This window comes from Microtus pennsylvanicus, chromosome 4 (assembly GCF_037038515.1).
Source record: "Microtus pennsylvanicus isolate mMicPen1 chromosome 4, mMicPen1.hap1, whole genome shotgun sequence".
In the NCBI taxonomy this organism is placed as follows: Eukaryota; Metazoa; Chordata; class Mammalia; order Rodentia; family Cricetidae; genus Microtus; species Microtus pennsylvanicus.
Window position 1 is genome coordinate 126,680,543 of NC_134582.1, and position 26,776 is coordinate 126,707,318.

Consider the following 26,776-nt stretch of genomic DNA (forward strand, 5'->3'; position numbering starts at 1 on the left):
GCAGCTTTCCCCAAAGCCAGGTCAATCTCAGGTCAAGTGCACAGCCAGGTCTTGACAACTGCATAGGATGGGAGAGGAGCTCCTATTGTAAACAAAACTGCACTCAGCCCACTTAGCACTCAGCAAGCGTTTCCAGACTGACGCCAGGAGGGGTAATTATAGACACCAGGTGGCTTAGATTTGGAGACTCAAAGAACAGCCCTCTCTGGGGCTTTTGGGTGTGAATCATGTGCTTCTCCTGCCCACAAAGGCATCATCCGGTTAACAGTGGCTTAGGCCAAGCAGCTTTAAACCATCAGCACTATGAAGAAGAGCAATTCGGGGCTGCGGAGATGGTTCAGCTGATCGAGTGCCCGCCATGGGAGCACAAGGACCATTTGGATCCCCAGCGGCCATGTAAATGCAGGCTGGGTGGAGCTGTCATAGGATCGCTACAGTAAGTGGCTGCCCATCTTCTGTTACCAGGGAGCAGCCTGGGTTACAGGCTTCAGGGAGTGGAGGAAGTTAGTGGGCCACAGCCTGGGCTCTGGCACCGCAGGAGCTGAGGCTCAGGCTAAAGGGCAGGTCTGCACGGGGCGGGGGTTGGGGGGACAGGTGGACACCCTGCTGGGTGACAAATGGGGTCTTGGCCATTCCTGGGCAGACAATGGTACTGCAGGTGGTTACTGATGAAAAGAAGTGTCACACACGGAGAAGTCCAGTGACCTCTTGTGGTCTCGAGTCCTCAGTGAACCACTTCAGAGCACAGTGGGGGCTGAGAAGGGGAGGTTTCTAGCACACGGCGCTCAGTGTGGTCACACAACAGCCCTTAGTAACAGAGCACAAAGCCCTCCTCCCAGGTTTGTCACAAGAAGAGAGGGAGGGACTGTGAAAGGGTGGGGCTTCCCCAGCTGCAGCTCTGCCACCCACAGAGGCCCAGCCCTACTCCATGTACTATGGTTAGGGCCTTTATCCAGTCCTCCTGGGAGCAGGCTTGACCATGAGGCATGCTGGCTTCCATGCCTTAACTATAGGCATGAAGAGCTCCCAACTCGTAAAGAAAGGCCTCTCTACTGGGGGAGTAAGACACAGGCTGTCTTTCTACCATTCACCCTACAGACTGCCTAACTACTGAAAAAAAGCAGGTGCCACCTGGGCCAGGCCCCTTGGAAAATGCTTACGACAGAATCTTAGAGCACATCTCCCCTCCATTTGAGGTCACACCCTCTGGCATCCCAGGAGACTCTATACCCAGCTTCATTTGCCTTTCAACTATTTTTAAATGAGCCAAAGACCAGAATCCTCTCTGCTTTCTCAGGAAGATTACCCCATCCACAAGAAGGGATTTCACCAAGTTAACAAATCCTTTCTCTGCTTCCAGCCAGGGCAGGCTGGAAGAACTGCAGAAACATGGCCATCTGCCATCTGCAATACCACGGGACCAGGATAGCCACACAGAGTTGCAGAACCAGGCAGGGATTCCATCAGACACTGAGGCTCCCTCTGGTGCTCCCTCTCCACACAGGTTAGTGTCTCCTCCACACTCCAGCCCCTCACTCGACTCTTTCAAAACTAGCTATGATCTAAGTCTTTCTTGTGCTGGAGAAATTGTTGGTTCTGTTATGCTCAGATCACAGAGTTCCCCCAAAACCAACTAGAAGACCGAGTCCTGTATGTAAAAGCAAAGAGCCTTTATTCTTACATAAGTTTGCAAACCGGGACTCTCCCTGTGTCCAAGTACTGTAGTGTTCAGAGAGCCACAAGCTCAGTTGGGGGTGGGTTTTTATAGTAGCAAAGGTGGGGGTGAGGAACTTCTGAGGTCCAGGACCCCAGATTGGCTGGCATTTGTCTAGGGGTGTCCTGGTGAAAAGCGAATATCCTATCTACAGTGGTTGGAATGTTAAGAATTTCCCTGGGATGGTCTGTTCCTGGGTGTTGCCAGTTTATGGCTTTTTCCTGGAACCTGGAGCCACCTGCTAGGACAGCTGTGCGGCCTGGGCCCCATTATGTGTGACTAGGCTGTCTTGGGCCCCACAGGTTCTAGAAGTTTCCTTCTTATCCACCCTAAATTCTGAAAGGTAAAAATCTTATGTTGCTCCTCTAGGGGACCTGGGTTTAGTTCCTCCACACACGACAGCTAACAACTACCCATAACTCCTGCTGCTAGAAGATCTAATATCTTCATCTGACCTCCACGGCACCTGCATGCACCCGGCATGCATAGTCTCAGTCTGCCTGCCTCTCTCTCTCTCTCTCTCTCTCTCTCTCTCTCTCTCTCTCTCTCTCTCGCGCGCGCGCGCGCGCGCGCACACACACACACACACACACACTAAAAATTCTTTTAGAAAGTCTCTTGTAGAGATGGGGAAGGAATGAAGGGGGAAGGAAGAGGGGTTGGAGGGCAGAACAAAAGAGAACAGAGACACATAACAGTAAACAGGAAACTCTCACAGGCTGTCTGATGTTCTACTAGATATTATTCCTAGGTGACTTCCCCCTGTGCCTCATTCTTCTCTTTCCTCCTCAGCCTGACCTCTCCAAATCTCTCAAGCTCTCCAGGGCTTGAGCTCCATGAGGCTTCTCACAGGCACGGGGGGGGGGGGCGGGGGGGTCGTGCGTGCGAGCACACACACACACACACACACACACACACAGTGCTCAGGCTTCTTATTCCCCTTGACCTACTTAATACTGAGCCCCTCGCTCATTCTAGCATGCATTCTATGACAGCAGGCTGTGAAGGTCTGAACAGGAAACCAGGCTGAGCAGGCAGTAAAGCAGATAGCAGCCACCCAGTGAACTCCGTGGGGCACCTTCTTGCTCCCCAAATTTGTAAAATCACGCTTATGACAAAGATAAATACACATTACCTGCAACAACATTCTCTTCAAACTGAAAGTTGAAGGAAGGTTTTTTTTTATTTTGATTTTAAAAGAAATGAAGATCAAAACACTTCTAAGAGCCCATCCCTGTGTCGTGACTGTTCCGTTCTGAAGTGTGGCCCCGGAAGGTAGGTGCTGGCTTCAGTGAGCTGGCAGTCTGCTTCAGAATTGCTGTCCTGAGCTCAACCCTAGCTGTACTGGGTGAAGAGGACACCCTCCTGCAGAGCAGGGCTTCTTCCTCACAATAGGGGCTTCCTCCTTGGTAGTTTGAAAGAAAATGGCCCCCATAGGGAGTGGCACTATTAGGAGGTGTGGCTTTGTCGGGGTAGGCATGGCCATGTTGGAGGAAGTGTGTAACTATGGAAGCCAGTTTTGAGGACTATATATGCTCAAGCCACGCCCAGTGTCTCAGACCACTTCCTGTTGCCTGTGTGAGACTTAGCTCTCTCAGCTACCGCTCCAGCACCATGGCTGCCTGCACGCTGCCATGTTCCACTATGAAGACAATGGACTAAACCTATAAAACTGTAAGCCACCTAATTAAATGTTTTCCTTTATAAGAGTTGCCGTGATTATGGTGTCTCTTCACATAGAAACCCTAACCAAGACACTCCTGAGCCCCGGGTTAGGCACAAACCACACTCAAATACCTGTCCTCCCAGAGAGATCCTTTACTAAATAGAAAAGTTAAAGTGGCAGAAAAACAGCAGCAAATGACCTTGCAGGTATAATTTTCAGCAGAAGAAAAGGGGAGGTCTGGGTTAGAATGGGCTAGGATACAGCAGTAAAGGAGACAGGGGATGAGGGAGACAGGATGGGGTATTTGTCCTGGCAGGAAAAGGACCACCTCTGGATGAAAGGTGAATGGGGTTTATAACCATAAAATGGAACCCCGAGTTAGGAGGAGGTGTTTAATTTAATTGAGCATGTTAGTTAGGTGAACCCAAGGTGAAATTCTGAATGCTGAACTTCAATGCTTTGAGAGCTGGACCTTGGTAGTCAGCCTCAGCAGAAGGGAGTGGCCAAATGAAGGAACAGACATTGGGGACTAGCTTTAAAAATATAATCTAACCATTTTTAGCAAGGCCGAGGACATGAGAAAGCAGGGCAAGGCCTGCCAGAGCCACAGGCTTGAGTGGACCAGTGTCCCTTCACTGGGAACATCTGTCTCCTTGTGGCACTCAAGGCCACAGAACCTCAAGGGACACAGCGACCCAGAGTTAGTAATCTAGAGCTGTCCAGTCGGCCCAAGGGCGCAATCAAGGCTGAGAATCTGTGGGTCTCACTCCAGCTGTCCAAATACCTGAGAAGTTTTATAGATAAAACAAAACAAAAATAATAACAATTTTAGAGCTGGAGAAGTACTCGGCTGTTAAGGACTGTCTTTGGCCATTCTTCCGGGGGAGCCACGTTCAATTCTCAGTACCCACATGGTGGCTTACAACCTCCCAGTACCCACACCGCGGCTCACAACCATCTGGTACGCTAGTACTGGGGACCTGACACCCTCTTCTGGCCTTTGTGGGCACTGCATAAATACACATGGCACAGAGGCATTATTATCCAGGCACTCATACGTAAAATAAAAATAGATAAAATCTCAAAAAAAAAACTTAAAGAAAAAAGACTTAGGCATGAGATCTTGGATCCTTAGCACTGAGAAAACAAAACTAAACAAAAACTTAAAGTAAGGGTTGGGATGGGTTCATGTCTCTTTCTTCCCCTTCAACCCTTAACTGTGCATAAATTTGTAATACCCGGCATCCATCTTTGGAAGTCCCCTCCCCTGGGAGTTGCCTTGGTCCAGACTCCACCTCCGGGAAAGCCCACCAAGCACTTACCCCTCCCCAGGGAAAGTCAGGACCACTCCCATAGACTATTTAGGCTACTGCTCAAAAAAGGAACACGTGGTCTCCAAGTTCTGCTGCTCCCTCATGCTCCCAGGTCACCCGGGAGCATTGCATTAAACATGGGCACGAACCCCTCCTTGACTTCATGACCAGACACTGACAGGCCTCACGTCTCTTTTTAAGTGATGCTAAAATACACCTAGCACACACAGTTCATCCTGACCACTTAAATGCACACACTTTAAGAGTGTGTGCAGGGCAGCAAGCACTTCCAAGGTTCTGAAACCATCAGCATCACCCTTCCCTAGGACTCCTGTCAATCAAAACCTCAGCTTCCATTAATCCATGACCTTACCCATCCACCTTCCTTAGACCCCCGGCTGCCAGGCTGCTATCAGACTCCAGATACCTCCTGGAAGTGGGATTCTATGGTACTTGTCTTTTTGTAACTGTTTTATTTCACTTAACATCACGTCTTCAAATGTCCATCCACATTATGCCAACTATTGGGATTTCCTCCTTTTTCCAGGCTGAGTTATAGCCTATTGTGTGGCTAGATCATTCAGCAGAATTTATCACAGGAGGCGGTCTCTTGTCTACCGTGGCCTGGAAGCACCCAGAAGCATGATGGCACATAGGAGGCACTTGCCTCATGCTAAAAGGATTCCAATAAAATAATTGACCTGAAGCACTCTTTGGGGCAATACAAAGCCTTTTTGAGATACCAGCAAGGGTCATGGCCAGCTGACCTCAGGCTAACTTCATTCATGTCCAGGAAACTGGGGGTCTTAGGGATGTGGAGGCCACACGAACCTGAGGAGATAACACCAGTCAGGATTCAGCTTCACTGGGACATCCGAGTTTATACCTGGAAGATGCTCCACCCCTAGCTGACCAGAAAACCAAGGAGCTACTTCCAGGAGCCGGGAGGGTCTCTCCCTGTGACTTTGCAGAGATAAGCCATGGTGGGAACTCCTGGGTTGTCAGCTGCTCACGGTACGCTGGCCTTACTCACTTGGGGGATCCCCCACGTTCCTCACAACAGAGTCAACATGAAGAGGACGGGAGGCAGCAGAGGCCATCAGCATACCACAAAGTGAAGAAGACAGAGGGGCACTGACCAGTGACCTTCACAGCTCTTGCCTACACCTGCAGAGAGCCCCGGACTTTAAATGGGCCATTTGTCTTTACCGGAACGAGACACCACTTCCAGTTTCCTTTGAACAGGTTACAGGAGATAAAGATTTGGTGTACTAAATATGGGCAGCCAGCTCTCTCCCTCTCTGCCCCCTCTTCTCTTCTTCCTTCTTTTGGTTTATGTGAATGCGTGTGTGCATATCTATCTATCTATCTATCTATCTATCTATCTATCTATCTATCTATCTAGATAGTCTATCTATCTATCTAGGTAGGTAGGTAGGTAGATAGACAGACAGACAGGTAGATATGTATATGTATGTATTATATTTGTGCACATGTATGTGAATGCATGTGGAGACCAGAGGACAGCTTCAGGTGTTGCTTCTCATGAGCTGTCCACCTTGTTGTTTGAGACAAGTCTCACTTGCTTGGGACTTCACACTGGTTTGGCAGGGCAGGCTGGATAGTGAACACTAGACCGTCCCTGCCTGCTTCCCCATCACTGGGATTACGTGTGTGCCTCTGCACCGAGCTGACCCAACTAAGGTCCTCGAGATTATGCAATAGGCCAACTGAGCCAGTGTTCCAGTCCCAGGCACCCCAACCTCCTTGTCACATGTTCCTGGCAAAAAGCCAGGCCCCAAGATGGCCCTGGTACCAGATGCACTTCCTGCTGCAGAGAGAGACACTGGCAGCCATGGCGAGACACTAGGGGTGCTGTGAGGGGACATGGGAGGGAAGGAAAGAAGCTGCTAAACCTTTCTGGGAAAAAAAAATAGCCAAGAACATTTAACCCCCGAATGGACCCTCATCGTCTGAAACTGTGATGGGGTCTGCTCTGTCTTCCTCTGTCATATTTGGACAGCTCAGCTCAGCAGCCTTTGACACGAAGTAACAAATGTCAGAAGAGGGTCAGGGCTTCACCAGCTGGGGAAACACAAGAGCGCCCCTGTAGAGGAAACTGGGGCCTGTCCATTAGCAGGTCAGGAAACGCGCCCTGCTAGCATTTGCGTCCTTTCTGCTCCATCAAGATATCTGACACGGGTGACCCCCCTCTGTGTTTGGCCTGACAGGGACAGGAGCTGATGGTATGCCCACCCTCCTGCTGAATGCCGCTTTGCAGATGAGTCTAAATACCACAACAATTATAATAAATAATAGAAGGCCGTTTGCAGTTACTGGGAACATCAGGCAAGAGCACACATGAAATGAATCACACAGGATTTCCTCCCCGAGAGCTGTTCCTGTGAGCGTGCAGAACCCTTGGGTGTCAGTGCCTACTCACGTGTGCGTGGTGTATTCAGGCATGTGTGTGGATCTGCAACGGTGCCTTGAAGAGCAAACACGTGGACTTAAAACAGAAGCCTGTCGTCACCGGCATAAGAGAAGACGCTATGAGAACACACATTCAGCAGTGTTCTTTCCTGTGCTCACAAAACATGGTGTGGAATTTTTTTGTAAAAGCTGGGAAATGCTTCAGACCCTACAGAGATTCACGTTATGAAGTCCAGCAACAGAGACTAGTAAGCACTGTTTACCCAGCCAGGAAACCCTGGGACAGGGACCAGAGACTATGTCTTTGCATGATGCTGATGGGCGCTGATCTGTATGGTCAGGGAATTGGGTCTCCTTGTGGCTTTTCCTGAGTCCTTTCTAGTTCCCTAGGCCTGAGAGAAGCTAACCCCAGATCACTCAGGAGACTGAGACAGGGGACAGAGAGGGAAGGGAGCCTGTTATGATTCTAGATAATGAAATACTTTCTCCCCAGTTCCTCCTGGGCGTGGCTGGGGCAGATGAGAAGCTGAGCTGGACCTTCAGTTAGTTCTTCATTACATTCTCTCATTCTTATCCCAGGAAGAAAAGGCAGCGGGGGCAAGGGGGTGACAGGCAGTGTGAAGAAGAAAAACATTCAGGTATCATCTTTGGAAACACGGAAATTTGCTCATTTTATGAAATTGTTACTACTCTGTGCTGACTCTCTGAGGAATTTGCTTTTTGCACTTACTACATCATGAAGAAAGGCTTGGGAGGGGGCTCAGGGAAGAAGCACCTGCCTCGTGTTTGCAGAAGGAAAGAATTCTGACATGCTAGGCCCACTCAGAAACAGATCATAAAGATATTGTCACAATATTAAACAACCTCCTTCCTCAGAACCACAGCTGTATTGAGGTATAGACCATGTCTATTTTTGCGTGTTGGTAGATGTGTGACAGGTACACGAATGTGCATGCACCCATATTACACACGTGCTGGCCAGGGCATGACATCATGTGTCTCAGAACAGGATCTCCCCCTGGGTGGGAGGCTCTGCACTCAGCTAGCTTAGCTGGCCAAGCAAGCTCCCCAGGCCTGGGTTAGAGCCATATGAACCTACCTCATCTCTTAAGGACATTTGGGTTGCTTCCACCTCTGAGCTATTTTGAATAATACTTAAATGATCATAGGAGGACAGACATCTCTTCAAGAAAGAGATTTTAAGTCAATGTGGTGGCGTACACCTTTAATCCCAGCACTTGGGAAATAGAGGCAGGTGGATCTCTGTGAGTTTGATACCAGTCTGATCTACAAAGTAAGTTTCAGGACAGCCAGGGCTACATGGTGAAACCCTGTAACAAAAAAAGAAAAAGAAAGAAAGGAAAGAAAAGGAAGAAACAAAAGAAAAAAAGGAAAAGAAATGGAAAAACTCAAAGTCACCCACACTATAATGGAAGAAATGAAACTGTTTCTGTGAATAGATGCTGAGGTCTAACTCCTAGGAAATCCTAAAGACTCCATCAAAACCTTGCAACAACCAATAATACTATAAACAAATGTAGGCAGACTTCTTTCCTGCCCACCAGTTCCCAAATAACCAATATGGAGACTTAGTATGAATTACTGAGCCAATAGCTCAGTCTTGTTACTAGCTAACTCTTATATTTTCAATTAGCCCATATTTTTATCAACACTTTGCCACATGGCTTGATACCTTTCCTCAGTATGGCATGCCCATCTTGTTTCTCTCTGCATCTGCTCACTGTTCCTCTGGCTCTGCCCTTCTCTTTTCCAGAATTTTCTGTTTGGCTCTCCCTGTAACCTTATCCCGTCCAGCTATTGGCCAGTCAGCTTCTTTATTAAACCAATCACAGAGACATATATTTGCACAGTGTAAAGAAATATTCCACAAACAAATTCAGAAAATGTTTAGGACACACTGTCAACATACAAGAATGGCAGCTTACACATCAACAACAAACCACCCAAAAGGAAATGAACGATCCAGGCTCTAAGAGCATCAAAAAGAATACAATGTGTAAGGCACCAGCTTTAAATTCTTATCTACAAACCACCTACAGACTCACTGCACTCTCCATCAAAAAAAACCAGAATAAATGATCCTAAATTTCATACGAGGCCCAAAAGAGCCAACAAAATCTAGAGAAAGAATAACAAAGCTAAAGGCATCAATCACTTCCTGACTTCAAAATATATTAAAATCTACAGTAGTCAAAACAACATCATTTTCCCAGTATGGTGGCACCTGCCAATAATCCCAGAATCCCTGAGGCAAGGGGACTGAGTTGAGGGTCGCTGTGGGCTACATGGTGAAGGCAGCATGGACCCCGAATACAAACATATACAGGAGGTGGTGAGATGGCTCAGTGGTTAAGGCTCTTGCTGCCATGCCTGACACGGTGAAAGAGAGGACCAGCTCCTGCAAGCGGCCAATGACATTCACATACGCACAGAAGCATATGCATGAAGCACATCGTAAATAAACAATGCAAATTTTAAAAATTAATTTACAAGAAATAATGGAATAGTATAGTGAGTTATGAAATAAACACATGGAACTTGTCAACTGGTCTCTGACAGCATGCTGAGGACAGCCACTGGGAAAAAGACAATCTCTCAAACATCTGGTCTTGAGAAAACTGGGGAGCCAAATTAAGAAGCGTGAAATCGAACCCCGATTTTATACCATTCTCCCCCAAAACATCAACAATAGATAAGATCTCAACTATAAAGATTTCTGAAATTACAGGGGAGAGACATGTTGACAGTTGTTTTTGTAATGATTTCATAAAGTGACCCCAAAAAGGCAGGATATTTGAGGTCGAAGGTTCCACATGTCACAGAAAACAGCCTTCGGGGCGCGAGAGAATCTTCGCAGAGCACTCTAGACTATCCGAAAATCACAAACACTCCCTCAACACGACCACAAACAGCGGCAACAAACATTGGATAAAACATCAAATAACCCAACTCAAAAGCGGGCTAAGGACCTCGCCATGGAAGGCATGTGGATGACACACGGGCAAAAGACAAGGTGTTCCGCACAATTAAACCGCTAGGAAATGATGACTAAACAATTGTCTAAAACGTAGTACTTAGTAACTTCACGCTTTTCTACTTTGTGGGTAAATTCCACAGTTTTTAGCATGGGGTTTCAGTTATCAATTTATCATCTGTTCGACAGTTGGAAGGGCTCTAACGAATCAGTTCCCCTTAACCATAAGCGCTGTGCTCAGATCCGCCAGGAGAGGGCAGGAGAGGGGCAGGACACTGTAGGTCCTACTGTTCTATAACGCTCCTGCTATTCTGATGGTTAGTATCTGTGCATGGGTGGCGTCACGGAGAGAACATGCTGTGGGCTTCAGGCCCTTGGACCTTGCTAATGACCACTTGCTGAAAGTCCCCTACACAGACAGCAGTATGCTCCGAGCTTCAGGCCAGCAGCCACGCCTTGGCATTTTATGCACCTTGTTCAGCCCTGTCCTGGAGGACTGTTGCTGCTGCCCGGTGACCTGGGTCGGCTCTGGCCAAGGCTATCCTGAAGTCTGTGTTGGCTAGCATCCTGCAATCATGCTGTCCTGGATGAGGGACCCTTTCCTCGCGGTTTGAATGTAGAAGGTGTTCCACAGGCTCGTGTGCCGAACGCTTCCTGTCTACCTGGTGTCACCACGTTGGCAGAGGGCAGAAACTTTATGGGGCGGGGTCTAGTAGGTCCTCTAGGTCAGGCTTGGGACGTTACACCTGGCTCGTGATTATATTCGCATTGTCTCTGCTTCCTGGCCTGCACAGTATGATGGGCTTGGCTCCACACACCCTCCCCTTCACAGTAGACTGATACTTCCGAAGCTCCACGTGGGATAAACCTTTCTCCCCTGTGCTGTTTATGCAGGTAGTCTGTCACACGGATGAAAACCTAACTAATGTGCATCCTCTGTAAGCTCGCCCTTCCCTGCTCACTCTCTTGGTCCCCTACTTACCGCTACCTCTCTTGCTGCTTAGTCATCTTTATAGGTGTCCTCCCCTTTTCAAAATCATTTTGTGTCCCTGCCTCCCCGCATGGACCCCGCAGCAAGGACTGTGTTCCAGGCATTGTTCTTAAAGTGAATTCAACATTGGACAGAAAAAAACCCCACTAGAACAAAGCGTGTACTTATTCAAATGGCTGTTACCTACTGGGCAGCTCCAGCGAGGGACTCGGGTCACCGAGGGATCTTATGAACAACTATCAGAAATAACTCAGGCATTATGCAGTCCCATGGCAGGTACCACTATTGTCACCGTCTGACAGGCTGAGCAATGAGAGGGCAGCCGAGGGCTCACGGTGACAGGAGACAAGAATTCCTGGTGGAAGTGAGCCCTGCACCGTACACCTCTCCTGCTCGCTTGCTAAGGTCAGACAGAAATGTCCCTTTTCCTCCTAAACACGGGGGCTGAGACTTCTCTCCACTGCAGACGGCTGAAATTCCATGTTGTAACAAAGCGAAGCGAGCAAAGAGTCAGTGAATGAAAGATGAAGGTCCTGGAACTTGGAAAGAGAACTCACGATGGACAGTTTACGGAGTGCAGAAATAGTGATTCTGGAAGGCTCTGTGTGGTACATCTGTTGATTCTAATGAGAGAAAGGGGCTCCTCCCAAAACAATGGAAAGAGACAAACAGGTCAGCCCACGTTTGTGAAGGGCAGACATCCTCTGTCCATTACCAAGGAATAGTGATAGTATTCAATATATTATATATCATATGGGATAACCCAATGTGACTGCTTCTCAGGCTTCTGTGTAACTCTGTGACTGACCTTCCTAAGTCAGGAACAATGAAATCTTGACTTGGGAGACTCCATCTTCTGTGGCCTCCTGCTTGGGGCTCCCTGTTTAGAGCGTGAGGCTGGAGAGAGAAACAAATGCTGGCAATTACCCAGGAGAATGAACGGTAGAAGGGCAGAGACCAGAGGACACAGCCTCCCTGATCCGTCATCTGAGGCCATCCACTGTCTCAGATACCTGCAGGTCCCCCTGTGGGAAACTGGAGACTTCTGACATTCTCTGCTCAGGGACATAACAGAGGTTGTTGTCCTCAAACACAGAATGGGGTGTGGGGTGCTCTGAGGCTGGAAGTTCAATATAAAGGCATAGTCAGGGGCTGTCCTCCTAAAGACAGGAGCAAGAACATGTTTTGTGTCTTTCCGATGTCTCTGGAATCGCCTAGCATGCATCTCTTCCTTCATGCTCACTGGCCTCTCTGCGTGTCCATGTGCGTGTGTGCACGCACGCGTGTGCACACCCCAGTTTCTCTTTTTGAAAGAGCACCAGTCATATTAACGGCTTTCTTTTAACTTATAACATCTGGAAGGAATCTTTCTCCAAACAGCCACATGCCAAGGTACTGGGCTTAAGACACCAGCATACAAGTTTGGGATAACACTCACCAGCCCACAAAATAGGTAAGTGGCAGTGGCCCCACCATCAGGGCTGGCAAACACAGAGCATCTGAGGGCACGCAAGACACATACAGCCACGCTTGTACCCATTCAATCCTAACATTGTGTTTGGAGACAGGCCTTTCAGGGAGTTAGGGTAAACAAGGTCGTGTGCAAGGGCCCCTAATCAGACAGACGGTGACCTTGTAAGAAGAGAATCAGCTAGTGCTGCAATCTTAGGTTTCCTCCACAGTCATGAGAAATAAATGCTTGAGGCTCAAGCCTCCCAGACTGCAGCACTTGACTACAGAAGCCCCAACAGGCCAACATTCTCAAGGAAGGGGGCTGCTGGCTTTGCTGGCACACTCACTAGAGGAGGATCTCCTGGGAAGAAAGGGGACTTGACAATTTATTCACAAGGCATAGATTGGGGACACTTCGTTTCAGGGAAGGGTGAGGAGAGGGAAAATGCCCTGGGGAGGCACATTTTGCACACTGGAAAAGAGATCGGGGGGAGCCTAGAGAAGCGTTTGCACCTTCTCCCGGCTCGGCATGGACTTGTAATTGGCTGCCAGATGTTTCTGCTGCCCGTGATGGGTCAAGCCAGTGTGCCTTCCCAACTGCTGCAGAATTACACACCCTGGCCTGGTGCAAAATGCTATTGCCACAGAACGATCACACCTCTCTCTCTCCGCCACGGGCGTGGGATGGTGACGGGCAGGAAGCAGCAGTGGCAAGCAGAAGTCTCCTTCCAAGCTTTGGGGATCAACACATTCCATTGTGTGAGAACGTCTGTAAGTACGTGTGTGTGTGTGTGTGTGTTTGATTTGAAATGAAATGTATTCACTACCGTGCCAGCGCATGTCTGACGCTTAGTGCAGGGGATGGAAATAATTACGGGCGAAAGGTCGAATACTGGCTTCTCTCATTCCAGGGAGCGATCCTGCTCTCCCAGAGGCACTTTGAAGATATTTCTAATTTCCAAGACAAACTGATCCTACAGCAAACTGAGCTAATCAAGCTGCCTAGCATGTTCGAGGCTTCACAAGAGGCCTGCTTCTCCTCTTTCTTTAAGGGACCAGGTTGGATGCATACCTGGGGAACTAGAAGGGTGGGGGGGAAGACCCCTAAATTAGCCTTTAGGAGCCTCTCCTAACACAGAGGAGAGCTGTCCCAACACCTACCCCACTGGGTTCCTGAAGGTTGAGACAATGGAAATCCCTTATAGGAAGGAATAACTAGCACAGCAAGAGCTGGATTAACTGCGGGCGATCCGTGAGAGCTGCCGATGGGCTGGACTGGGGAGGCCGGCCGCTCGTTTAGAATGCCCAACCTAAAGAAAATGGGACGGCATTGCCAGTGAATGTCCTTATGTATCTGAGCTGAGTAGCAGGATTCTGAGATGCAGAAAGTGCCCCAGGCTACAGGAGGCACACGCAGAGAACCGTACCTCACTGTCTTCTCTTCCTCCTTTGGTCAATGGCCCTTTATGAAGGACAGCTGGGTACATGGCATGTGGATTAGGAAGTGCACTCCCCAGAACCCACTACAGTGAGGGGTGACTGGCTAGGTTCTGGCCCATAAATGGTGAAAAGTGATTTCTGTAAGTTACAGATCATTTTCATGAAGACACTTCTTACTCTATACTCCTTATTCTGTCTTCATGCAGACTGGAATACAGACGTGTTAAATGATCAAACTCATCTGCAGGCAGAAAAAGACACTTGGGGAAAGGAGGCAGTATGGGCAAGGACCTTGGGTCTCTGACGACCCTATGGGGTCTTCTTTGAACCTAAACCTTTAGATTATCCCACAGAGTGCCTGCCCTATCACTGAGAATCAAACAAGAAAGGAAGAGGACTAGTTTGCCTCTCGGTGTGGAGGATGCTGGACCAAGGAAGTCTATGTGGGCTACATGGGGAAGACCACACTGCATCAGGAAACCCAGGTAATTGGGCTGAAGAATTGGATGGAACAAGGAATCAGGAGCTAGGCCATGGGGAGGAGTTATGGGGCATTTGTGTGACCATGGGGACCAACTGGACCAGAGGCTGCAGCATCACATGAGATCTGTTCCTCTTTTACGTAGGTTTCCCTCTCGACCACCCTTGCATCTGGGCTCATTCTAGGCTCCCTGACTGCGCATGCGCTTCGTAACTAGTGCTGGCCTGAGCGTTGTCAGCAGAAAGAACACTATCAGAATGTGTTCTGTCCATTTTCAATGGACATTGCTTGCCTATCCTTCCTTTCTCCCTTCCTGTGGACGGCAACATGAACAACCCGCTCAGCTTCCAGTGAGCCACAGCCAGGACATCAGAGCCACAAGAGAAGCTGAGCTCCTGTCTACCTGCAGATCGTTACTGGGGGAATAAACAGTGTTGGAACCACCCTAATGGGAAGCAGTTGAGCCTGTACTGCGAGTCCTGCCGCTAGGGGGCTGTACCGCTGCTGCTCAGCATTTGCCAGAAGCAAGCGCTGAACCCAGTTGGTTGGTGACTTACTCTCAACCCTCTCCATCCCTAAAATTCTGTAAAACCTGGCTGAGCCATTAGTTCACTCACTCAACCTGTTTCCTACTCTGAAGCCAGCAGTGCCTGCTGGCTCACAGGTGTTTGTGAGCCTCAGGTAAAGCGAGGCTTGCTGTAAAATTCAGCGCTGCTTACGAGGGCCAGGTGTGGCAGTGCACGTGTGCCTATAATCCCCACAATGAGACGGAGGCAAGAGGGTCCTGAGTTTGAGACTAGTCGGTCAAGGAAAGGAGAGGCAGTGGGGCAAAGTCTACAGTTGTTAAGCTAAGAGAATTAGCTTAGCAATCACTGGGGAGGGCTCTGAGAATTCTTTGCCCTAGAGTAGTAACATGTTCTGAATTTTGCGCCAATGGGAAAGGGCTTAGGAAAACAACAACCCAAAGTAAAACAATAAGAACAATCTCTGCAGGCAATATAAGCCAGCTGGCAAGTCTTCTGCTATCTATTACCCCGTCCCATTTTAGGGGGAAGCCTGCTGAGTCATGTGGTGGTAACCTGTGACAGGTGTGGAGATGGTTAAGTCCCCTTCCCCTACTGGGTTCCAAACACCATAGGCCAGAGAACCGTACCTGTGTAAAGGGGCCCTGGCTATTCCACGTGCTGCATTGCTGGCCAGGAAGCCCCGAGGCCACTTGGAAAGCACAATGCGGACAGATACAAAGAGTCACTGTTGCTGCCTTGGGTTCATCCTGCCGCCCCAGCTCTGTCGGCTCTGGGTTCCAGATTCTGGATCCTCAGTGAGCCTTAATTTCCTACACTGTGGAAGACAGTCCCTTGTGCAACACCCCAATACCTGAGGAGTCGCAAACATCGCACTCATGGGACAGAAAACTGTGCAGTGATCACCGTGCCTACTGGGAAGTCAGAACTCAGGTCAGGCTCCCACTGCTGAAGGCTTGGTGTAGACCAGTCTGGGGCAAAAAAGCACCAGGGGAACCCAGTCTTAGAGGTGCCCCACCACCACCACACACACTTCTTACCTTCCAAGTTCATCCAGGTCTGCTTGGAGAGTCATAAAGAAAAGCTCTTCTTGTGTCTCTACGCAGAGGGAAGGAACTCTTTTCAAGGGTTGTGAGCCTTCTCAACAAGGTGGGTTCTCCCTGGGTCTGTAGGGCCTCATGGGCCCAGGGGCGGGGAATGCCCAGTGTAACCACCTGAGCCAGCCTGCCCAATCACAGGAAAATCACACTGATGTCTGCAGCCCCAACCATTTACCATCACCTGACCACAGTCTTGCTTATCCAGAGCCCTGCGTTTTACCCATAACATTATGTCTGGTGCTCAAGAAAACAATATAAGACAATTGCAATACATCTACAAGGAAAATAACACGCATACACACATGAGCACAGTGTGTTTTGCTTTTAAATAACGCAGGAACTGCATGAATGGTGGAATTATCGGACGTAAAATGCGAAAATAACTCTGACCATGATGTAAAGTTCTCTAATGGACAGAGTTCGAGGTGTGTGACAAAGGGGAAAGTCTAAGGACCAGCTGGAAACGACACTGTGAAACTAACCTTCAAAACTGAAGAGAAATACATCATCAGACAAACAAAGGTAGAGAGGAAGTTGTTGATGGGCCCTTGCAAGAAACTCTGAAAGAGGAAGCTGTTTGGAGAAAAGGAGGATTATATATGCCTGGAAGTGAGATAGCTGCAGGAGGAGGAAGAGCAGCGGAGGGGAAGTGAATGAGATAGTCTTCATTTTTTAAAATTAGTTGATCTAATATTAAATTTTAAAAATTTGTTCAAAATAAGAATAGCAATATATTCAGTTATGTAACACACTTAATATATGAGGAATACCATCGTGCCATCAGTGACACGAGGATGAGAGAGAATCATATAGTCTTCTGCTGTGTTCACAATTGATGACAGATGTTACAAAACAATCCCACACTAGTCCAGAATTATGCATAATAATGGTTATTTATTTAGGGGAGAATCACAGACTACTGTTCTAGATCACAGTCCTCTCCACGAACGGGGAACAGGAACTGAATCTAGCAGCCAGAAGTGAGAACAAGAAGCAAGAAAGTGAGTGCATGCTTTATAGCTGCATTTATAGTCTAGGAGACCATGCCCAGGTGGGCCGGTATCTTAAAGGCTATTGGCTGAAGAAGCTCACACAGGGCACAATAAGCCACAAGGCAGTGCAGTGTTACTCAAAAGTGTCTGACTTAAAAGAAAAGGAAAGATAAGGAAGAAGGAAAAAATAGGTTTGAAGAAGAGAAAATGGAATCAGAAAGAATGTTCAGTCAGTGTTGGGGACAGATTGGAGCTGGTGTGTTGGGGGTGGGGGGGTAGAGCTCTTGAGTAAATACATAAGGCCCTGGTTCCATTCCTGGTAGGGAGAAAGAGAAGGAGGGAAGAAAAGGAAAGGAAGGTCAGTTAAAAATCATCAGAAACAGACAAATGGAAGGGGAAAATGGACACAAAGATCAAGGGGGTAAAGCACACAGAAAACCTTTAAACAAAGATTGTCAGAATGAAGCAAAAAAGTAGACCAGCTCTAAGATACCTAAAAGAAACCCAATTTAAATACAAAAATACACATTGTTAAAAAAAATTAATGTATGGGATTTGCCATGTTGATACTTGCTGTGGGACAATGGTCTTGTACCCTGTAAAGATGTGTCACTTGTATTGGCTTAATAAAATGCTGACTGGCCAATAGCCAAGCAGGAAGTATAAGCAGGGTGATCAGAACAGGAGAATTCTGGGAAGAGAAAATGCTCAGTTTCCAGTCATCACCCAGATACAAAGGAAGCAAGATGAGAATGCCTCACTGATAAAAGGTACCAAGCCACATGGCTAACAAAGACAAGAATTATATATTAATTTAAGATATAATAACTAAATTCAGGATTCTTATTAACCAGTTTATAATTAATGTAGACCTCTATGTGTTTCTTTGGAACTGAATGGCTGTGGGACTGTGTGGGACAGAAACTTCTGTCAACAGGTACTAATTTTAAAGGCTAGAGCCACTTTCAGACAGCTCTGACTTCAAAGCAAGGAATGGAAGCTGTCACAGATAAGGAGGGGAGTTAGTCACCTAGTGACAGAAGGGTCAGTTCTCCAAGCAGCTATAACAACCCTAAGGCATTAGCACCTAACAATACAACCACAATATATAGGAGAATGGCAAGGAAAAATACACAAATCCACCACCACTGTCTAAGACTGCCACACCCCTCTCAAAAATGAACTCAAGAAATTGACTCATCAGTTAGTATAAACCCAGCAAGGGTGTGATTGAAATAGGAGGAGGAGGAGGAGGAGGAGGAGGAGGAGGAGGAGGAGGAGGAGGAGGAGGAGGAGGAGGAGGAGGCACAGTTTAAAAGAATAGTGAAGCTATAGCTGAATGCAGCTACATGTTAACTGGACTTGAGTGTCAGATGTACCGCCTCATCCACCACCACCAGGACACAGCCTCTTCTCACTGACATGGCACAAGCTCCAGGACAGAACATTCTAGTCATACAGTTTGTTTTTCATATTATAAATAAATAGGTGTGCTTATTTATAGCACCTATTAACTTAATTTAAAGAAATTGAAATCAGGGGACGGGGGAGGGAACTAATCCTTAGGAATGGCTTGTCCCTGGCCCCATCCTTTTTCTCTCTGCTTCCTGTCCACTGTGAGGTGAGGAGCCTCTGCCACACCCACACCACTGCTGCTCTGCCTCACAGACCCTCTGAAAGCACGAACCAAAGTTCCCTGCTTAAGATCTGTCTGTCAGGCGTTTCAATCCACAGCAGAGTGGAAGAAACAGAACCAGTGGTTTTTCTAAGGTATTTGGTCTCAGAGACAAAACTACAATAGTTTTCTTTTTAGTGTAGACCTTTTGGATATTTGATTTATGGGCTAGTGGCTGGCACATTATGCAAAGGCACTTGCTTCACAAGCCTGACCAAAGTCAGTTCCCAGATCCATGGTAGAAGGCAAGAGTACTGTGGAAAGTTGCCCTTTCACCTCCATGTGTGAGGTATATATACATGTTCACATGGATATGTGTGTAGTGTGGTGCATATACATGTTCACATGGTTGTGTGCATGGTGTGGTGCATATATGTGTTCGTGTGGATGTAGGCATGGTGTGCCTGCAGATGTGTGTGCATGTGGCTTGTGGAGGACAGAGGTTGATGTCACGTCTTCCTCCATTGCTTTCTATTTTATTTTCTGAGATAGGCTCTCCAACTCAACCTGGAGCTCAGCAATTCAGGCAGCATTGCTGGCCAATAGGCTATATGAATCTGCCTGTCTCTATCCCCATCCCACCCCACCACCATCCCACATCTAGGGCTACAAACATGCCCTGCCATGCCTGACTTTTACATGATGCTGGTATCTGAACTCAGCACTTTATCGGCTGAGCCATGTCTCCAGTCCCTGAAAGGTACAGCTTTTAAAACATGGAAGAGTTGAAACACATTGAAATCGCAGTAGTCCCTGTACCTGATTGAAATCATTTTAACACACAGCCAGTCTTGTTTGTCTGTGTCATCTCTCATCTCTCCCACTTCTTGCCTGTAACTATTTTGATATGTATCTTGTTTCATCTGTCTTAACCTAACCAAATTATACTCTTTTAAAAAATATAACAGTGCCGTTATCATACCTCAAAACAATTTAATTCGTGACAAGATGGCAGAGACTTATACTCTACGTATTTTTTAAAAGTATTTTTAGAATATACATATTTTATGTATATTTAAAAGTTACAGGTGGGGGTGGCAGCTCATAATGAAGTGCTTGTCATGCAAGCATGAGGGCTGAGTTTGAACCCGGCAGCCACATAAAAAGCCAGGCATGGTGGCACGTGTTTGTAATCCCAGTGCTGGGAGACAGGAACAGAAGAATGCCCAGACAGCCTATCACAGTGTGTGACCCCCCAGGTCCCAGTGAGAGACCCTACGTCACAAAACAAAGTGGAAGTCAGGTGTTTGGAACACACCTTTAATCCCACTGAGACGCGGGCAGGTCTCTATGAGCGCCAGTCCAAACAGGGTGATGTACCAAGACCTAGTCTAAAAAAACAAGGGGGATGTCTCCTAAATTATGACATCCAAGGTTGACCTCTGGCCTCTGTTGCGGAATGTTATTTTAAGCAGACAAAGATGTGTTATATTTGTATTGTTTTAACCGTGTAAAGCTGCGTTACCTTTGTTTCTGCTGCCTTTGTTAAGGATGTAAAGATGGGTTGATGTTTACCTTGCCCGTCTCAGGCACCTGATTGGTCTAATAAAAAGCTGAACAGCCAATAACTAGGCAGGAGAGGGATAGGCAGGGCTGGCAGCAGAGATAATAAGTAGAAGGAGAAATCGAAGAGGGGAGAAGAAGGAGGAGAGAATGAGGGAGAAAGAAGGGGACATGTCCAGGGCCAGAAGCCAGGCAGCCACCAGCCAGACATGGAGACAGCAGGAAAGTAAGATATACAGAAAACAAACAAACAAACAAAAGATTTTTTTAAAAAAACCAGAGAAACAAACTAAATTAATAGCTAAACTAAGGCTGAGCATTCAAAACTAATAAGTCTCCTTGCCATGATTTGGGAGCTGGTTGGTGACTTGGAAGATAAAGCCTGGTACAGGCCTCCATATACACACATGTGCAGTACCGCCCCCCCACATGCACCTCCACCATATGAACTTACATATAATAAACAATAAAAGCTATAAATGGAGGCAATAAATTCTTCAATGAAATGTGTCCCATCCTTCCATTTATACTTCGCTGTAATAGTGAGCCAATTTCCGATGTTGAATTCTAGGTTTCTTGGGTTCCGCAATGGCATCCCATAGCCAGCTTTTCTCTTTCTTCCCATTCTCATGTCTTTCCATCACGGGGAGCCTTGCACACACTTATTTCATGTAGGTCTAAGCTGAGCATACCTATGGTGTCCTTACCCCTCAGGAAAAAGGTCCATAGAACTGGGCTTGGAACCATTTGGCAGGGAAGCCCACAGTCCCATTGTGTAGGAAGAAAGGGTTCACTTCACATCCCTTGGCCAGGTGGCTCCCCATCCCGCAGGGGAAGCTGATGTTGAAGGGAAGTACAAACAGTCCATTCTTACGGATCGCTCTGGCAGGGAGATGGAGCTTCTGCCATCTTGTCCCCTGTACTCCTGCAGTTTTTGAGTGAGTTATAAATACAAGCAAACGTGTGTGCGTGCAAAAACACACACACACACACAGAGTGTAGACTTCATGTGCCACAGGAAATGGGGTAGGAGATGAGCAAGACATATTATCAAACGGCGCAGAAGGGCAGAAGGGTCAAATTGAGCCAGCAGCCACAACAGGTAGAAAGCAAACACAGGAAAGCAGTTTCCTATTGATTTGGGGGAGATTCTGCCAAAAGAAGCTAAAAGGACTCAATTCACATTAACTAGTCCTGTATTTACAGTCTCCTAATGGATCATAATAAGGCAAAGTTCCTGTAAGAGCAACAGACCTAAGCTGAGTTGTAAAAAGCGTATTCTAGAACCTTGATGTGATACCCTTGAAAAGCCTGCATTTTTCCCCTTTGCAGCGACTCTTCCCTGGAAAGGGAGGCGTGTCCTGTGATCAGGGAGACAAGGCTCAGTCACCCTGAGCCATTTGCTCCAAGTGGCATCTTCACACTTGACTGAACACGCCGTTAGCGCCCGCCCCACACTCCGCGCTCGGGGAATTAGTGGTACCTTTCCAGCTCCACTTCCCATCAGCTCTTATCGGAGTACGAGTGCTGCTCGAGGCTACTACAGATCACCAGCTCTCCACAGATGCGCGAGCTCTCAGCTGACAGTGAGGCAGGCTCTTCCCACAGGACGAGGAGGGAAAATCAGAGGCTGCGTCCAGAGAGGAGGTGGGTCTAGGAAGATGGGGCTAGCCACTAAGGCAGAGCCCCAGACCGTGCTTCTTTCTGACTCTGAGAAAGAGCTGCATCATCTCAGAGAGAAAAACCCAGGTCCTGGGACAGTTATGAGCTACTTGGTAGCCTGGTGCGTGGCAATGGCACCTGCCCAGTCAGAGACCCTGAGAAACCGGGAGAAGCCACAAACCCTGCAACTCTCCCTCTTACCTGCCTCCGTCTAAAGATGGTCTCTTATGGATTGGGTGTGGAATGTCCCCTACGGGCTCATGCATTGCGCCCTTGTTCCAGCTGGTGGTGCTTTCAGGGGAGGCTGTTGAAACTTTGGGACTAGGGGTCTGGTCGGCAGACTTGGGGCCACTAGGGGCTGAGGATTCAAGGCTGGCCTGGCTTCTGGTAGGGTGTTCCTTGTCTGCCTCTGTGAGGTGACCAATTGTCTCATTTGCCATGTCTTCCCCATCACAAGACTATGAGCTGAAACAAACCTCCACCAAGTTGCTTCTCAGGAATTTTGTCCCGGCCAGAGGATACCAAATACAAACATGTCCACTGTTGGCAGCCTAGCACACACCTTCCTCGTTGGAAGGAACCACCTCACTAACACTCTCCCCTGACAAGTCACTTCACCTTACCTTAGGGTGAGACACGATTTCCCTGCTGACCCAGAACTATCTGGATTAATGCCCGTCCCATCTCAGGCCGCCTCCCCACTCTGAAAGACTTTTTAAGCAAAAATAAACAGGGGGAAAAAACCCATGCATGGCTCTTAGATCTTGTTTTTCATTTCCTCTTCTTTTGTGTAATTAAAAAATAAGTCAATAGAATCTTATTTAAAGCTGAACACCAAGGCTACCATTTCTTATTTCCTTCACAAAACTATCCAATCAGGGATGAAGTTCACCTTGTTGCCACAGGCGACAGCCGCCACCCCTCTGCTCTCAGAAGCCTCTTCCAGAACACAGCATCACTGCTGTTGAGATAATGCTTTCTGTGGAAGGGGGAAGGCCCCTCCTTGTGCCTCCAACTTCATCCACAAAGCTCAGCCCCTCCTGCCTTCTTCCCTTTCCAGATACATTCGGAGCAGAGCAGCTGGTAACCAGGCAGCATGCAGCCGCCTCCTCCAAGGTCAGACCACAGGGCTGCTCAGCCGGGATGCTAATGATGTCATTTGTAGAAGCCATTTGGTTTACAGATGACAGCCACTGAAGAACTCCCGTGTGCTCCAGAGATGACATCACAAATATGACTATCATAAATAGTCATAAGGATTTTCTATGGAGAGACAATTCTCAAAAGTCAGTGCAGACGAGCCACCTGTCAGGGCCTAACATGACATTTCTCCTCCATTTTTTTTTCCACTCTGGCCTCATGCCCAGCACCGAATAATGAATCATGACAAGCCTCCTCCTCAGATTCCCAAGAACTCTCACAATAAGGGCGTCTGTGAGACTCATTTCTAGCCAACGAGACCCAATGGGGGACTCCCGTGAAGTGTCGCTCTTCTGACTAAAGGGACAAAGGACACCATTACTTTGATCTCCACTTCCTTCCTTCCTGCCTTGAACACAGACATGCTGTATGGAGCTGTGCAGCTATTTTGGAAACACGAGGTAAAGAAAGCCTTGGAACGCCATAATCCACTTGGATGCTAAGCAAACACCAGACTGGTGGTCTATGCACGCCAGGAAGTGATTTCTTGTTCTGCAGACTAGGAACCTGAACAGGATGTCAGCAGATTTGGTATCTGGCTAGGACCCACTTCCTGCTTTGTAGACAGCTATGTTGTAGCTGTGGGAGGGAAGAGGGGGCTCTCCGTAGTCTTTTTCATAATCTCATGATCTCATTCCTAAGGGCTGCACCCCACGACCCAACATCCTTCCAAAAGTCCTTCTTCCTAACATTATCAAATTGGGGGGATTGATCTTTTAATTTGGGGGCGACACAAATATACTATTGTACATAGTTACTCTCAATATTGCCTGTTCCTGGTAGATTATCCAGCACTAACTTCAGAGCTTGAAAATATGACCTGGAATGTACATGGTACCATCATACATACACGTCATGGGATCCTGTGATAACTTCAGGTGGGGCAGGTTGGAATTTTTGTGAACCCTACTTAGACGACTTAGTTTGCATCAAGCCTGATGGTGGCTTCGGTCATGGTGGGCACAGGCAGGTCTCTCTTTTACCCTCGGATGGACGTTAGGGCTTCCATGTCTTCCAGAGAAACTGGCCAGGCCAGACTCCATTGTGCTGCATTGCTGCTTTAGAAGATACGACACTCTTTCCTCTGCCACAACACCCCAGAGGTCAGGAGAGCTCCAACAGCCAGGAGTTAGTCCGTCCCCTTCTCTTCTCTCCTCACACACTGCCTTGAACAATCTACCCACATCCATGTGCCCAACCTGGTGATAGAAGTTGTAGTGTGTGTGGGCAGGAGACAGGCACAGTGGTTAATTCTGTCAACTTGCCTGGCTGATTAGTGTCCAGTCACCTGACTCCACATTCTTCTGGGTGTGTCTGTGAGAATGTTTTGCTGTAAGATCAGCTTTTGAATTGGGGGAGCGGGTAAGGCCCGTGGCTTTCTCCGGGTGAGTAACCGCCATTCCACCCAACGGCACCTGAATAGAACAAGAGGCGAGAAGGGAAGAATCTGTCCATTTCCTTCCTGTGTCCCTGCATAAACTGTGACATCCCTCCTCATCCCACCTGCTCTTACATTGGACTTCCCTCAGTCTCGGGCTCTCAGGTCTTCAGACTCTGGCTAAACTCAACACTGGCTGGTGTCTCTCTAGCATTCGGAGATTAGGAGAGCTCTGGGCCTCCGACACCATGTGAGCAGACTCCTGGGAGAAATCACTGGTGGGGCAGGATGTGGGAGTGTGGGCGGCAGCACTGGCTTCATCCTTCGCCCTAGCACGGTCTTCACCATGTGAATGTCTTGCGTTCTAACCATCTCTTCTTAGAAGGTTAGCTGCCATGTCAGACTACCGCCCACTTAAAGGCCTCAGTTTGTTTTTTTTTTTAATACCTCTTTAAAAGTATGTTAGTTGCTCTTTATTGCTGTGACCAAAACACCTGACAAAGAGCTTTTGGGAGGAACTCACTGTGCTCACATCTCAGAGGTGTCAGTCCATCTGGGGGAAAGGTGCGGCACACAGTGCGGCTCAAACCACGGCATCCAGGAAGCCGAGAGAGGAAACAGGAAGAGGCAGTCCTAAGGGCACGCCCCAGTGACCTACTCCCTGCAGCCAGGTCTCTCCTTTTCCTTCCCACCTTCCAGTAATGCTGTCATGTTCTGGATGCATCTAGGAGCCAGCCCACTCGTGGCATCACCCTTTATGAGCTGCTTTGGAAGGTACCCCACAGACACGCAGGTGTGCTCCACTGGTCTCCAGGACATCCTTGAATGTGAAATGTCACAGAGACCTCGCCTTCAAATATGCTTCACCTTGACGTACCGGAGCTTGGGACTTCGACACACGAGTTGAGGACAGTGTAACCCAGGCATAACCACGCTCCTATGGTAACGTTGGGCCTCGAATGATCCCTTTAAGGCCTACATAATCTCCTCCCAGTTTCCAGGGTTTAGGGGTAGGTGTCTTCAGGGAAGGTAGGATGCCTCCCTGCGCACTGTGCTAAGCATTTTGCGTGTGTTATAGATACACGAGCCCATTATCCTGCTGTTCACAACGACTCTGACTACTCGTTACAAAGCAGTGGCTCATCACTGCCTAACCGCGGGGTCCTGTTCTTAGAAGCCATCCTAGAAAGGCTTTATCAGAGCTGAGAAGGAGGTGTGTCACAGGGCTATCTAGGAGAACAGAACCAATAGAATGAATGCAATGTACAAAAGGGGATTTATTCAAATGGCTTACAGAGCTGAGGGTGGGTAGCTCAATAGCGGCCATCTACACCCTGGAAGAGGCTGCAAAGCCAGGATCTTCTCTATCCTTGGAGCTGATGGCTCAGCAGTCCCAGGCTGATATTGAAGGACTGAAGGATTTCTAGAAAGCCACAGGTCATCAGTCCATGGAGGACTGAAGAAGGCAGGCTTGGAAATAACCGAACAATGGTATCAGCAGCAGCAATGGAGTAGATCTACTTTCTAGCATGGAGTGAGGGCAGGCAGACAAAAGCAGACAAAAGACTTTCTCTTATACCTCCTTAAATCTGTCAGAAGGTGCCAACAACCTTGAGGGAAGGTTTTCCCCCATCAGATCTTTCCAGGAAATACCCTTATAGATCCACCTCCAGTCACACTTCTTGGTTGATTTTGGATCCAGTCAAACAAAAAGCCAATATTCACCATCATAGACAGTGGGGTGATTTGAGTAAGAATGGCCCCCATAGGTTCATTTGAATGCTTGGTTATCAGGGAGTGGCATTACTTGTAAAGGATTAGGGGGTGTGGCTTGCTGGAGGAAGAGTGTCACTAGGGGTGGACTTTGGTGTTTCTAAAGCCAGTGTCTCTCTCTTCCTGCTGCCAGTGCATGCAGATGGAACTCTCAGCTCCTTCTCCAGCACCATGTCCACCTGCATGCCACCATGCTTTCTGCCATGACAGTAATGCAGTAAGCCTCTGAAACTGTAAGCCACTCCCAAATATATGTCTTTATTTATGAGTTGCTATGCCCATGATGTCTCTTCACAGCCCTAGAACACTGTCTAAGATCCCAGCTTTCAGATTCTTGGCTGTAGCAGAGAAGAGGCTCACGCTGCCTCAGGACACAGGCCTGCAAAGAGATGTCACACTCTGGCCTGACTCTTGGGCCTTGTGACGACAGTCCTCATGATACTTGGCAGACAGGACACAGTGCTGAGACAGCAGCTCCCTTCCC

At 47.9% G+C, this 26,776-nt stretch overlaps 1 long non-coding RNA gene across 1 annotated transcript; it reads left to right on the forward strand.

Annotated features, from left to right (window-relative positions):
- Positions 1 to 345: 345 nt before the first annotated feature.
- Positions 346 to 5,969, forward strand: LOC142848931 (uncharacterized). The gene is made up of 3 exons (XR_012910492.1): positions 346 to 436; positions 1,361 to 1,504; positions 5,757 to 5,969. It is a non-coding gene; the product is annotated as an uncharacterized LOC142848931 (long non-coding RNA).
- Positions 5,970 to 26,776: the final 20,807 nt, after the last annotated feature.